Source organism: Drosophila arizonae, chromosome X (genome assembly GCF_054131065.1).
Source record: "Drosophila arizonae isolate 15081-1271.41 chromosome X, UAZ_ARI_1.0, whole genome shotgun sequence".
In the NCBI taxonomy this organism is placed as follows: Eukaryota; Metazoa; Arthropoda; class Insecta; order Diptera; family Drosophilidae; genus Drosophila; species Drosophila arizonae.
The window spans coordinates 33,248,713-33,264,431 of record NC_142927.1 but is presented as its reverse complement, the minus strand read 5'-3'; the positions used below and the strand labels follow the sequence as shown (position 1 = coordinate 33,264,431).

General features: G+C 43.9%; 1 pseudogene; it reads right to left on the bottom strand.

Moving 5' to 3' along the window:
• Positions 1 to 13,500: 13,500 nt before the first annotated feature.
• LOC149268219 (uncharacterized) lies at positions 13,501 to 14,395 on the bottom strand (annotated as a pseudogene).
• Between the last annotated feature and the right edge of the window lie 1,324 nt (positions 14,396 to 15,719).

Below are 15,719 nucleotides of genomic sequence, written 5' to 3'. Positions count from 1 at the left end.
TAAAGATCTACAAAATATTACAGGAAATATAATGAAAGTCACTACGAGATATCAAAATAGACAGAAAATCCGCGTGGATAAGAAAGAAATAGAATTGCCTAGGCAATCTATAGAAAAAGCTTCAAAGCCCAACGTATATGAAGTCATAAACAATGACGAAGTACGTAAAGAAGTGACCTTGCATGTAAGGAATACTCTATGTTTATTTAAACATGGTAGGAAGATTACTGCAAGATATGATGTTAGCGATTTATATACCAATGGAATCCTAGACCTAGGTCAATTTTTCCAAAGGCTTGAAATGCAAGCCGGTATAAACAAAATCAGCCAACTCAAAATGGCACCGTGGGAAAATATCTTTGAACATGTTTCAATAGATAATTTTAAACAAATAGGCAATAAAATATTGAATACATTAAGAGTAGCGCTACTCAACCCGGTGACCCTTATAGAAAAACAAAAAGAAAAAGAAGCTATACTGTCTAAATTCCATGACGATCCAATACAAGGAGGTCATACTGGCATTACAAAAACCTTGGCCAAGGTCAAAAGACATTATTTTTGGAAAGGTATGACTCGAGATATTACTGAGTACATACGAAAATGTCAAAAATGTCAATTAGCTAAAATAACAAAGCACAATAAGACTCCATTGATAATAACTGATACGCCAATAAACGCTTTCGACAGGGTGATAGTAGACACTATTGGTCCACTACCAAAATCAGAAAATGGCAACGAATATGCAATTACTCTAATATGCGACCTAACCAAATATTTAGTTGCCATACCAGTTCCAAATAAGAACGCGAACACTGTCGCTAAAGCAATTTTTGAATCATTTATTCTAAAGTACGGTCCAATGAAGACGTTCATTACGGACATGGGAACAGAATATAAGAATTCAATTATAAACGATCTATGCAAATATTTAAAAATTGAAAATATAACATCTACCGCACACCACTACCAGACAGTCGGAACAATAGAACGCAGTCATAGAACTTTCAATGAATACATACGCTCTTACATATCGGTTGATAAAACTGATTGGGACGTATGGCTTCAATACTTCGTTTTCTGTTTCAACACTACACCCTCAATGGCACATAATTACTGTCCATATGAGTTAGTGTTTGGTAAAACAAGTAATTTACCAAAACAATTTAATAGCATAGCTAATATAGAAACCATATACAATATAGATGACTATGCTAAAGAAAGTAAATATAGATTAGAAGTAGCATATAAAAGAGCTAGAATAATGTTAGAAAAAAATAAGGAAAATAATAAGATATTATATGATCAGAAAGCAAACAACATAGATATATCAGTAGGAGATAAAGTCTTGTTAAGGAATGAAACAGGTCATAAGTTAGATTATAAATATACTGGTCCGTATAAAGTATCGGAAATAGAAGATAAAAATAACGTTATAATAACAAGTAATAACAAGTAAGAAAGCTCTAGTCGAGACTGCTCGACTACGAGATCCCCTGAACCCTTGGAGCAATAGATATTTCAATAAATTTTCGCGTCTTTCAGCTTACACAAGAAACACGCACACACACACACAGGCACGTACGCACACACAGGCATACATACACACACACGCATACAGATACAAACGCATACACACTCACATACACACCCACATACATACACATACACAAACACATACACACACAAGCACCCACGCATAAACACGCATGGGCTGCAGTGTGCGCTTACTATGGGAACTTAATTGTTTAATAACTTTTTTTATGGACGTACGATCTTCATGAAACTTTCAGATTATGATTATAACATAGATTTGCATGTAATTGCCAAAGCACAAGTCTCTAGTATTTGAAATACGCTTTTTACAAAAGTGTGGGTGAGGGGGTGAATTTAAGGGTGGGGGGTAAATTTTAACAAAAACCGAAATTGTATAAATTGCATATAAGCATACATTCAAAATTTGGAGACTCTAGCAATAAAGGTGTAGAAGATATAATTTTATAACTGGTTTTCGATAAGGTTTTTTATCGATAAAAAAAGATCGGGATGAGTTATCGATTTTTAATGATAAACTTGATATGCGCGCTGCAATTACGAACATTTTACAAAAAATTTGAAGTCTCTAGCTCTTATATCTTCTGAAATCGACGCGTTGATACATACGGACAGACGGACAGACGGACGGACGGACAGACGGACAGACAGACGGACAGGGCCAAATCAACTCAGCTCGTCGCCCTGATCAAGAATATATATACTTTGTGAGGTCTGCCACGCCTCCTTCTGCCTGTTACATACATTTCAACAAAACCATTATACCCTGATTTCCCATTGAAAATGGGTTCAGGGTATAAAAACAAAAAACAAAAAGTACATAAGGATAGGTTAAAAATGTTTATTTCATAATTGTGTTTAGTATGGCCATGCTAAAACAAAAGCACTATTTTAAATTTGAATATTATTTGTAAATTCAAATAAAAAAAAAAAAAAAAAAAAAAAAAAAAAGTAAAACACAAAGAAAACTTAAAAAAAAAAACTATTCATTTGTTACTTAAAAACTAATTTCTTAAGCACATCGTATAAAATAACTCCATAATATTACGTTATTTTTCAAAAGGAGGGAGATGTAGTATGCATATATATTGAATATCAATTGAAACTAGAGTACTTAAAGAGTACGCACTGTAACACTTTGTTGTTGTGTTGATGTAAACAGAAACCCGGTCTTTAACCCGTGGCCGAAATATGGGTCGGTCGTCGCTCTCCCAGAATATGCAAGTGTCAGCATTCTGCTGAGACGCGCCGACCACTTGACAGAACTCAAGTGTATGCATATGCACAATCGCCCCAGCTCAAGAGAGAGCATAAATACACTTATAACATATACACATATAACATACATAAATGAAACATACATAACAGTCTCTCTCTGCTGCCCAAAACCTTATGTTTCGCGGCGACGAGACTTAGGCTTATTTAGAACCTAAGTAGAATGTTTAAGGTCAGAAACAACCAAGCGTTGGAAGCGGCAACACTGCTGCCTCCAATTAATAAAAAATAGAAAACAAACAAAACTCTTTATCCTGGCGACTCTTTACTAGAGTATGCATACTACACCATCCTCATCGTCAGCTCCGTGTCGCCACAGCGCAGCATCGCCCCCACCGCGCACAGGAAATCCATCCCTAAAATGACGTGATCCAACATAGTTGGCATGATAAGCACCGTCATCTGCACTACCTTCTCCGCGAGGGTTACGACCACCTTCATCGTTCGCGTTACGTCCAGCGACGACCCGTCGGCCAACCTTATTCGCGACCGTATCTCCTGCGACTCTCCTTGAACCATCCGCTGGTGCACGCAGTCTTGAAGCTGCGGGTGGCCCCGGTGTCGATCGTAGCGGTCATCATCTGGCCCCCGATCCTCACCGTCGCGACGATCCTTCCTTCTTTTACCCTTAACGGGTATCCGCCTCTCTCTTTTGGTGTTAATCGGCGCCACCCCGCTTCATAGGACGGCGCCCCTATCCATTTCCCGCTTCTGTCCGAAGGCAACACTCTTGTGTACTCCTCCCCTTTCTGCCGCATTGTCGGCAAAACAGCACCTGCGCGCCGCTACATTCTCTCGCAAAGTGTCCCACCTGCGCACATCGATAGCAGACCCGTCGCGGATCGAAGTCGAAGCCGGCGTCCTGGGCCATCATGCGATGCACTGCTTCCGCTGGTGCCTTTGCTGTCGCCGCGGTCTGACCCGAGCCTTGCTGCTCAGCTCGCGGCTCCGACGTTTGCGCACGGAACGGGTTTACAGGCCGGCTATCCGCCGGCATCGCCCAAGGCGCCCTCGAATGGCTCGCCACGGATTTCCTCTCCCAAATCCTTTTTTGGCCCTGGACATTTTCATATTCCGTCGCCGTCAGCGTCGTGAAGTCGTGGCGTCTCACGTACAACCGATACTCAGGCGTGGCGTTCTAGTACACCCTCTGTAGCTCTTGTGCCGCGCTATATCTGGCTTGACGTATCAGCAACCTGAGCTCGAGAAGGTAGTCCTTAAAGCTTTCCCCCTGCCGCTGATAACGCGCCCGCATCTGGTCCTCCAGGCGCTCGAAATATTGCGGTGGCAGAAAAAAGTCCAGAAACTCTCTCTTGAACTCGGTCCAGGTCGCATCTCTCAACCCGCTGGTTAAAAGCCAATTCGCTCCCTTGTCGCTGAGCATCTCGCTCATCGCTCTAGGCATCCGGTCCAGCTCTATGCCATATGTTATGGCCCGCTCTTCCACCACCTCTACGAATCCTAACCGCCTGGCCGTCATACCTCATGCCCCACTTCCTCACCTGTTCAGCCACGCACCAAGGTGGGTGTCTCTCCGGTGGTAATGAGGGCATGGGGTCGCGTAAAGGGGTTCTCGGCGTAGGTGGCGCCACTCTCGCCTCGTCGACGACAGGCACCTTTAGCCTCAAGTTTGCCATTGGGGCCGACTCGACCTCTTGCAGTTTGCGGAGGTTCTGACTTCTGATAGGCGCGTCCCCCCATACTTTCCGCTGCCGATCCCGGGAGTGTATCTATCCCTTTAGGGAAACGGGCCTCTATTTCGCCTAGGCGCATCCTCATCCCTGCAGAGTGTTTACCACCCTGTATATATGCTGACAGCCTCTTTCGTAGGTCGTCCACCCGACCGTCGCACTATAGTCCGAGCTTTCGGGTTATTGCCACCAACTCTTCTTTATTGCGGTAGTATACCCAGCTCACGCTGAGCCCCAAGCCTTGGCCTTCACCTCCTTCCATTTTTATCCGAGTTTTTTTTGTATACCCTGAACCCATTTTCAATGGGAAATCAGGGTATAATGGTTTTGTTGAAAGTATGTATGTAACAGGCAGAAGGAGGCGTGGCAGACCCCACAAAGTATATATATTCTTGATCAGGGTGACGAGCTGAGTTGATTTGGCCCTGTCCGTCTGTCTGTCTGTCCGTCTGTCCGTATGTTTGAACGCGTCGACTTCCAAAGATATAAGAGCTAGAGACTTCAAATTTTTTGTAAAATGTTCGTAATTACAGCGCGGATATCGAGTTTATCATTAAAAATCGATAGCTCATCCCAATCTTTTTTTATTTAATGTATGCTTATATGCAATTTATACAATTTCGGTTTTTGTTAAAATTTACCCCCACCCTTAAATTCACCCCCTCACCCTCACTTTTGTAAAAAGCGTATTTCAAATACTAGAGACTTGTGCTTTGGCAATTACATACATATCCATGTTATAATCATAATCTTAAATTTTCATGAAGATCGTACGTCCACAAAAAAAGTTATTAAACAATTAAGTTCTCATAGTAAGCGCACACTGCAGCCAATGCGTGTTTATGCGTGGGTGCTTGTGTGTGTATGTGTTTGTGTATGTGTGTATGTGTTTGTGTATGTGTGTGTGTATGAAAGTGTGTGTATGCGTTTGTGTCTGTATGCGTGTGTGTGTATGTATGCCTGTGTGTGCGTACGTGCGTGTGAAAGACGCGAAAATTATTGAAATAGCTAACACTCCAAGGGTTCAGGGGATCTCGTAGTCGAGCAGTCTCGACTAGAGCTTTCTTACTTGTTTTTAATTTAATTTAATTTAAAGTAATCTAGTTCTATTTTTATTCTATTTTAATTTTATTTTGTGTTATTTCGATAAACTTTATTTTGCATTATTTTATTCTATTTCATTTCATTTTACTATTTTTATACCCTGAACCCATTTTCAATGGGAAATCAGGGTATAATGGTTTTGTTGAAATGTATGTAACAGGCAGAAGGAGGCGTGGCAGACCCCACAAAGTATATATATTTTTGATCAGGGCGACGAGCTTAGTTGATTTGGCCCTGTACGTCTGTCTGTCCGTCTGTCCGTCTGTCCGTCTGTCCGTCTGTCCGTATGTATGAACGCGTCGATTTCAGAAGATATAAGAGCTAGAGACTTCAATTTTTTTTTTAAATGTCCGTAATAACAGCGCGCATATCAAGTTTATCATTAACAAGTAAGAAAGCTCTAGTCGAGACTGCTCGACTACGAGATCCCCTGAACCCTTGGAGCAATAGATATTTTAATAACTTTTCGCGTCTTTCAGCCTACACAAGAAACACGCACACACACACACGCACGTTCGCACACACAGGCATACATACACACACACGCATACAGACACAAACGCATACACACACTCACATACACACACAAATACACAAATACACAAACACATACACAAACACATATACACACAAGCACCCACGCATAAACAAGCATGGGCTGCCGTGTGCGCTTACTATGAGAACTTAATTGCTTAATAACTTTTTTTGTGGACGTACGATCTTCATGAAAATTTAAGATTATGATTATAACATGGATATGTATGTAATTGCCAAAGCACAAGTCTCTAGTATTTGAAATACGCTTTTTACAAAAGTGTGGGTGAGGGGATGAATTTAAGGGTGGGGGGTAAATTTTAACAAAAATCGAAATTGTATAAATTGCATATAAGCATACATTAAAAATTTGGAGACTCTAGCAATAAAGGTGTAGAAGATATAATTTTATAACTGGTTTTCGATAAGGTTTTTTTATCGATAAAAAAAGATCGGGATGAGTTATCGATTTTTAATGATAAACTTGATATGCGCGCTGTAATTACGGACATTTAAAAAAAAAATTGAAGTCTCTAGCTCTTATATCTTCTGAAATCGACGCGTTCATACATACGGACAGACGGACAGACGGACGGACGGACAGACGGACAGACGGACAGACAGACGGACAGGGCCAAATCAACTCAGCTCGTCGCCCTGATCAAGAATATATATACTTTGTGGGGTCTGCCACGCCTCCTTCTGCCTGTTACATACATTTCAACAAAACCATTATACCCTGATTTCCCATTGAAAATGTCCGTAATTACAGCGCGCATATCAAGTTTATCATTAAAAATCGATAACTCATCCCGATATTTTTTTATCGATAAAAAACCTTATCGAAAACCAGTTATAAAATTATATCTTCTACACCCTTATTGCTAGAGTCTCCAAATTTTTAATGTATGCTTATATGCAATTTATACAATTTCGGTTTTTGTTAAAATTTACACCCACCCTTAAATTCACCCCCTCACCCTCACTTTTGTAAAAAGCGTATTTCAAATACTAGAGACTTGGGCTTTGGAATATACACACATATTCACCATATGATTATGCTCTAAAAGTTTCATTAAGATAGTATGTCTACAAAAGAAATTATTTAACAAATAAATTCTCATAATATTGCCCACACTGCAGCGCAGCCCAAGCGCAGTCGCTGCTTACTGCGCAGTTAGCAGAGCGCAGGCTTATGCGTGCGTGTGGATGCATGTGTATGTATGTGTGCATAAAAGAAGTGCAGAATGATTAGAATATCAGCTTGGAGGGTTCAGGGTATCTCCTAGTCGAGCAGTCTCGACTGGAGCTTTCTTACTTGTTTTTATATTCATTTATTGACAAAATTATATAACAAATTGCAAGTTGCGTGGTGGCTAGGATAGCGCGCGGTGCTTGCGGGACGGCCGTAAAGCATTGCTTCGCAAGCACTATGCGCTACCTTAGCCTGGGACAGCTCGTCTTCTCAGTCGCTCGACTCTGCGGTGCTCCATCATCACCGTGGCCGCGAAGGTGCTTGTTAGTTCCCAAGCTTCCTCCGATTCCAGCATGGCGTTGACTAAGTTGTCCGCTCTGATGGAGCGGCCCACTGCCTCTTCCAGACGACGCCTCTCCTCCAGGAACCGTCCACATTCGAAAAGAATGTGGTTGACGTCTTCCACATGCCCTCGCTCGCACCAGGGGCACTCGTCAGATTCCTCGGAGCCAAAGCGCTTCAAATAGCTCCGAAAGCATCCATAACCCGAGAGGATCTGCGTAAGGTAGAAGTAAACCTCGCCATGTTTGCGGTTAAGTAACGTATGCGATTAATACTTTCGCTGCACATATCCTCTGTATCTTTGAGTTCCTTTCTTATGGCTACGACAGCTACATCATCAGCAAAGCCAATGGTGTGCGCGCCTGCTGGTGATGTTCCATAGGAGAGGCCCCAGCACTGAGCCTTGGGGTACTCCAGCTGACACTGTATGAGTTTGGGGACCCTCACTCGTGTTGTATACCAGTGTTCTTCCTCTGAAGTAGCTCTTTATTATCCCTCTTAGATATTTAGGGATATTATATTGTGACAGCGCATTCAGTATCATATCCCAACTAGCTGTGTTCAAGGCATTCCTTACATCCAGGGTCGCGATGATGCAGTATTGCTTCGTCCCGTGCCTCCATCTGGTGCCTTGAATAGCGGAAGTGGCCAGACCGACAACTTTGTTAAGCGCGTCCGTTGTTGACCGGGCCTTCCGGAATCCAAATTGGTTTGGTGACAGGCCTCCGGCGCTTGCAATCGCAGTCTCCAGCCTAGAGCAGATCAGTTTCTCAAACACCTTTCCCATGGTGTCTAAGAGACAGATCGGTCTGTACGAAGATGGCTCATCTAGTGGTTTGCCAGCCTTAGGTAGCAATACCAGATTCTGGGCTTTCCATTTTGCCGGGAACGTCTCTTGGATCAGGCATTCGTTAAATAATTCGGCGAACGTACTTGGGTGCAAGGCGAGGGCTAGCTTTAGCGCACGATTTGGGATCCCGTCCGGCCCTGGAGCTGTGTTGGTTCTAAGACCTCGGAGAACTACTGATATTTCTTCCTCTGTAACTAAAACAATTTCAGTGCTCGTTGAGCCCTGATCAGCAGACTCGGACTCAGGGGCGTGAATGGAGCTTAGACTTTCTGGAAAGAGTGTTTCCACAATCGATTTAAGCTCCAGACGATCCGTAGGCTGCACCTGTCTACCTGCGTATAGTCTTTTAACTACTATCTTATATGCCCTGCCCCAAGGGTGATATTCGGCTGAGTCGCACAACTGTAAAAAACATTCTCTTTTGCTTGCCCGAATGGCCTTCTTCAGCTGTCTTCTAGCTGCCTGGTAAGCTAACTGTTTCTCAAAAAACGTTGACCTACCGCGAGCCCGTTGGTAGCTTCTTCTCGCCTGGATGCATTTGCGACGAATGTCACCTATTTGCGTATTCCACCAATACGTAGGCTCATGTTGTCGCGTGAACTGCTTGCGACGTAACATGCTGCTATTGCAGGCACTCTGTATTTGGGCTACCATTTGGCGTGCTCTGGCCTCAGCATTACCAATTGTACCCAGAGACTGAATGGCCTCTGAAAAGACCGCGGGATCAAAAGTGTCTAGCCTATACGACTCCCTCCACAATGTTGACGCCCTGGCAGGTGGTTCACCTATTGTGAACAGAAGTGCCGTATGATCGCTGCCTGTATAGCTATCGCAATGGCTCCATGTTGCTCCCCGAAAGAGGGATGAAGTGACAAAAGTAATGTCGATAACAGACCCGTATCCCGCCCGACTGAAGGTGTACTCGTGGCCAGTGTTGAGCAGTGCAACATCTAGTGTCGCGAAGATCTCCAGTAGGATACGACCTCTGGCATTTGTTGTGGGGCTACCCCATTCTAGCGCCCAGGAGTTAAAATCTCCAGCTATAATGGCCTTCCGACCCCTAGCATCCTCGGCAAGCTCGTCGAGCACCGTCGTGAATTCACTGAGCTGCATGCTGGGGGCCAGATAGCAACTGTAAAGCCATAAGCTACCATATCGGCCACGTACGAACCCATTGAATGACTTAACATTCGAAAGTACGTTCGTTGAGTTGCCGCATACCCACAACGCAGCTTTGCCATTAACGTCTGTTGACCATGTCCTAGGGCAGCTGGTTCTACAGTGGTGAGGCTCACTGAGAAAAGCTACATCTATACATTTTTCCCTAATGGTCTGCTCTAGAAGATCTTGGGCAGCAACACAATGATTTAAGTTAAGCTGCAAAAACCTTAACATTTCATTTTACGAGCAGCTTCACGGTAAGATGGGCACTTGAAGCTGCCTGCTGAATGTTCACCTTTCCGGATGCAGAGGCTACATTTTGGTGGCTTGGTGCATGCTTTGGCACTGTGACCCATCTCTCCACAGCTGAAACAGGCGCCCTTTAAGTCGCAGTCGCTGCCGCAGTTCGCTGCCATATGACCGTAATCGAGGCACTTGAAACAGCGTTTAGGCTGCTCCACGGCTCGGATACGGCAAACTACCCATCCTATTCTAATTTTGGACAGCTCGAGCAGAGTTTTAGCTTTCCCAATTGGAAGAGCAACCGTAGCTCTTTGCTGTCCACCGAAAGCTGGCCGAAGCGATTTGATAGCCTCAATGGGGAGTGAGCTATCCTTCAACTCCGCCCTAATTGCCTCCAAGATCTCTTCTTTGGTCGCTAACTCATCTAGATCGCGAATCTCAACTTGAGCCGATTCGGTAAGTGTTTTAACTACCGCTCGGTCTCCCAAGGCCTTGCCTACAGCTTCATGCAGAGCCTCAGCGCTATGCTCCGGCTTCCTACTCAGTTGCAATAGAAGGTCCCCCTTAGCTGTCTTCCTAATGCCTTGAACGTCGCTGCTCAGATGCTTCAAATTTGGGTCGCTTTTAACTACACGAAGCATGTCCGCATAGCTGCAACCCCCTACGCCTGAAATCGCAATCGCGTCAGTCCTGGGACGTTTTTGCATAGGCTTTCGCCCTTTGACGACTGTCCAGCTGCTCTGGTTTGTCTGTCGAGCGGCCTGGTTTGAAGTTTCAGTTTCAGCTGTAGCCCGTAGAGCCATTGGTTCTTTTGGGTTCGCTGCACTTCTATTGGCCCTCGGCTTTTTTGAGGGAGTTTTCCTCTGTTCGGAGGCAACTTCCCTCGACCGCTTGGGAGTATTGCTACCTACTGTAGCACTAATGCTCGCTGCCTTAACGTTTTCGCCTACTTTTTTGAGTGGCGTGGTCTGCACCTCACAGTTTTTAACCGAACGGTTGCAGAACGCTTCGGCCGTCTTGTGAAGACTGACCAGCCTAGCCAGCTCCTCTCTCATTAAGGCATTTATATGCCGCTGACCCCCAAATAAGGCAGACAAACCCTCTAGTGTAGCTCCTATTTGAGCTAACGCTTCTTTTAGTGACTTGGGTGCCTGGCACTCAGCCACTGGAGCCTGGTTAGAAGTCGACGGCTGCGCCAACGCTCTCTGTTGTTGCTGCGGCGATCGCTGCAACGAGGAACGACGCGCAAAAGCTTGCAGCTCGTCCTCCATCATGGCATCCATTTCTGCTCCGACTACCACGGCGTGAAGCCTGTAGTGGGCAATGGCTACTAATATAATCTGAGTTTACAACCCGCAGTAACTTAAACTCAACTTGACTACAGCGAGAGCCCGAAAGTATGCACTACTTTTAATAACTGCTACTTCACTCCAGCAGCTAGGTTGCTGTCTTTGCTAAGGCTTAGCAACTCACCAACGTTAGTGAGCAGCTGATTGCCCGATGCAATTTCCAGCACTACTAACAGCTGTTAGAGTGAATGCACCTGATTTTTCTTATTGCGCAAGCGTGACGCCTAAAGTAACAAAATTTACGCGCCCACAAAAGACAAGGAAAGGAAAGAAGCCCTGACGCCAACACACTGACGCTATCGCCCCCCCTCTCTTGCACCACTGAATTATACCGCTTGGGAATTCCACGAACCGCCGCGCAGTAAGTCTCTGGTAGTTTTTTTGAGGTCGCTGGGTACGCCGCGCCCACAGCAAACACGTTGACTTCAGTTCTTTCCACTTTCACAGGGGAAAACACAGTTCAAGCTATTGTCTACGATGGATCACGATGACATCGACCGCACTCCGTGAAAACGCAACTGTGTGTGTATGCGTGTGTGTGTGTGTCTTGTGTAAGCAGAAAGATGCGAAAAATTATTGAAACAGCTATTGCTCGAAGGGTTCAGGGGATCTCGTAGTCGGGCACTCTTACTTCTTACTTGTTTTTAATCTTGTCTCATTTAAGGTTAATTTTTCAAAAAAAAAAATGGGAAATCAGGGTATAATGGTTTTGTGAAAAAGTATGTAACGGGCAGAAGGAGGCGTGGCAGACCCCACAAAGTATATATATTCTTGATCAGCGTGACGAGCTGAGTCGATATAGCCCTGTCCGTCCGTCCGTCCGTCCGTATGAGTGCGTCGATCTCAGAAGTTATAAGAGCTAGAGAGCTGAAATTTGGCATGCATACTCGTGAGTACCATACGCAGTACGAGTTTGCTTTATTTTTTCGATAAATCGTCCGATAACTTTTTTATCGAGAATAATCGAAAAATTGATTTTGTTTTTTTAGCCTAATTTGAACATTTTTAGACCTAGAGTCTTCAAATTTTCGTTGTATATAAAGTTAAGCGATACAAAGATTTTGTAATTTACAGATTTTGGATACCACGCTCCCTTCTCCCCCAATTTGTAGAAAACGCATTTCAAATACTAGAGACTTGTGCTTCGGAATGTACACACATATATACCATATGATTACACTCTAAAAGTTTCATTAAGATCGTATGTCTACAAAAGAAATTATTCGACAAATAAATTCTCATAATATTGCCCACACTGCAGTGCAGCCCAAGCGCAGTCGCTGCTTACTGCGCAGTTAGCAGAGCGCAGACTTATGCGTGCGTGTGGATGCATGTGTATGTATGTGTGCATAAAAGAAGTGCAGTATAATTAGAATATCAGCTTAGAGGGTTCAGGGTATCTCCTAGTCGAGCAGTCTCGACTGGAGCCATCTTACTTGTTTTTTTTTAAACACGTGTTTGAGAAAATTCATACAAAAAGAGGTAAGAAACCTCGCTACGCCTCCTTCTGCCTGTTACATACATTTAACAAAATCATTATACCCTGATTTCCCATTGAAAATGGGTTCAGGGTATAATGAGCAGATCACTTACATTGGTTTTAGAGTTATTTAATGTAATTGCAAAGGTCTTTTCGCGCGTTGATGTTTTTAGTCTATATTCGTCCAGTGTTTTCAATGCCTGTAGGTCGGTCCTCTGGATGTTTCTTGTGGTACAGGTTTTTCCGTTGGGCGCCAGTTATTTTATTTATTATTGTATCCACAAAAGATTTGTATAAGCTCGACTTTATTCTAATTAATAGCTATTAGCAACAGCTTGTGCGTGCTGCTCTTAGGAGAGTTCTTTTTGATACTGCCGGCCACGCGATCTGCTCCAAGAGATAAAGGTTGCCCATCATAAAGCTTTTGCATTTCCGCGAATAATCGAACGCCACGTCAGCAACCACATGGATATTTGACGCTTGTGCTATCAGCTGAGAATAGCTTTGTGGGAACCAAGTTTCGAGTGATAGCTTTTAAGCCTCTGTATCGAATGTTACTTTGGATTTATAATGCTATACATGATAACTTATATAATCAGATATGTAGACTGCAACTTGCGGTCTGTTTGAAGTTAACACGAACGAAATGGTGGCACCAGTGTTTCAATTTTTACTGTTTATTAGATCAAATTACGCAAGCGCAGCTTGCACAGTGAGAGCGCATCTATGCGCGAACAGAGAGCGACACCAAGAACAAATATTTAACAGTGGCTCATAATTAACAATTCACTACTTCAATTTCCTATATTAAATTTCGATACATTTCAAGTGCCTTATATATGCAAATGCTTTAGCATCGGCGGCGTTGAAAGGCCGTAGGGCTTCAATAAATAATTAAGTATAAGTTAGTTGACTGGCAGCGGGGTAACGCGATAAATTGCCTTTTGTAGGTGCCAGATTTTGTCTTAATGACAACTACGCGCACCCTACCATCTCCGCCGGCTATGGCTTCTGTTACCACGCCCAGCATCCACTGTTGTGGAGGAGCGTCGTGCTCTCCCACGAGCACTACTGCTCCGACCTGTAGGTTCTGCCTCTCCTTCGTCCATTTTGACTTCTGCTGGAGGCTGAGCAGGTAGTCCCTTGACCAGTCGATCCAGAACCAACGCTTGATGTTAGCTGCCATCTTTTTAAGCATGTCAGCTTGACGTCGTCGACTGGCTCTGTGGACACGATTGGCAGCGGCACGAGCGTTGCTCCTATCAGGAAGTGCCCTGTCGTGAGCACTTCACCGTCGTTGGGGTTGCTGCTGGGAGCGACCATTGGCCGCGAATTGAGCACGGCCTCGACCTCGACCAGCACGGTGGCCACCTCGTCCTGAAGCAAGATTGTGTTGCCCATTGCCTTCACCAGCAATCCCTTGGCAGATTTCACTGCCGCTTCCCAAAGGCCACCGAAATGCGGCGCTCGAGGAATAATGAAGAAAAATACCATTCCCCGCTCCGCAGCAAACGTTTCCATGTCCCCTGTGTTGCCATGGAAAGTAGCTTTGAGGTGGTATTTTCACAATACAGCTTCCGGACAAGCCCACGTCGACCAACGAACCTGGATAAGCACATCAAAAATTAATTCGAGGTTAAATCGGTGACTAATTCTAGATGCACAGCCTTCGAGGGAAAACAAAGAAATACATTTTACTGGCAATTTGCCACGAATTCACAGCGAAACTAGTATTGGACCACAAAAGTCCACTCCACTTATCTCAAACGGCCTATTTCCATGTAATCGATCTGCGGGAAGATTGCCCATTATTTGGGTTAGGAGTTTGGGCTTGTAGCGAAAACAATGTACGCATTTTCAAACTATTGCACTGCAAGCCTCTCGAGCATTGACCAGCCAAACTTGCTGACAAAGCAGGCCCATTAGTACCCGTGGATTGGCTAGGCAATGAGAGCGATGCAAATGCTCCCAATAAAGCGTCACGAAACGACACTTTTTTGGAAGCAATAAAGGGAATTTGGCATTATGTGCTAATAGTGCCATCAATAAACAACCTCCGACACGTAGCAACCTCAACACATGCCTGTCATGCTGATGTGGGTGCAAAAACGGTGTCAGTTTTTGCAATAACGGTTGTAACACGATTGATTTCGTTATTTTCTTAATTTCTTCGCTGAATTCAATGTGTTGAATTACAGATATGACTGCAAGGAATGCGAAACTTAACTGAGAAGCTGTAGGAATCAGTGAAGAATGACTCTCTTGTTTTGCATTGATAAAGCGGAACATATATGCAACTATGCGGATTAACATAGAGAATGACGAAGTTGATTCAATAAGTTGTACGATGGGATTTGTTACCTCATCGACCACGATCCTAGTAATTGCAGTTCTACGATTCTCTAACATAGCGAGATGAGAACAGAGCGAGATGAGGGTAAAACAAATGTGATAGAGCGGTATAGCAGCAGCAGATCTTTTTATACCCTGAACCCATTTTCAATGGGAAATCAGGGTATAATGGTTTTGTTGAAATGTATGTAACAGGCAGAAGGAGGCGTGGCAGACCCCACAAAGTATATATTCTTGATCAGGGCGACGAGCTAAGTCGAATTGGCCCTGTCCGTCCGTCTGTCTGTCCGTCTGTCCGTGCGTCCGTCTGTCCGTATGTTTGAACGCGTTGATTTCCGAAGATATAAGAGCTAGAGACTTAAATTTTTTTTTAATATGACTATGGTCACTTGATTAATTCCAATTCGCCCACTGGGATTAATCAAGTACTACATTAAAAGAAAAATAATTCTGATAGGCAAGCCCACGATCATTGAAATAAAATCAGCTACTTAAATGTAAGCGCGCCTCTTCAAATAAAACCCAAAATCGTTCACACCATTCTAGGTTGAGGGAGGCACACGCCAATATTCATCTCCCATGCATACAC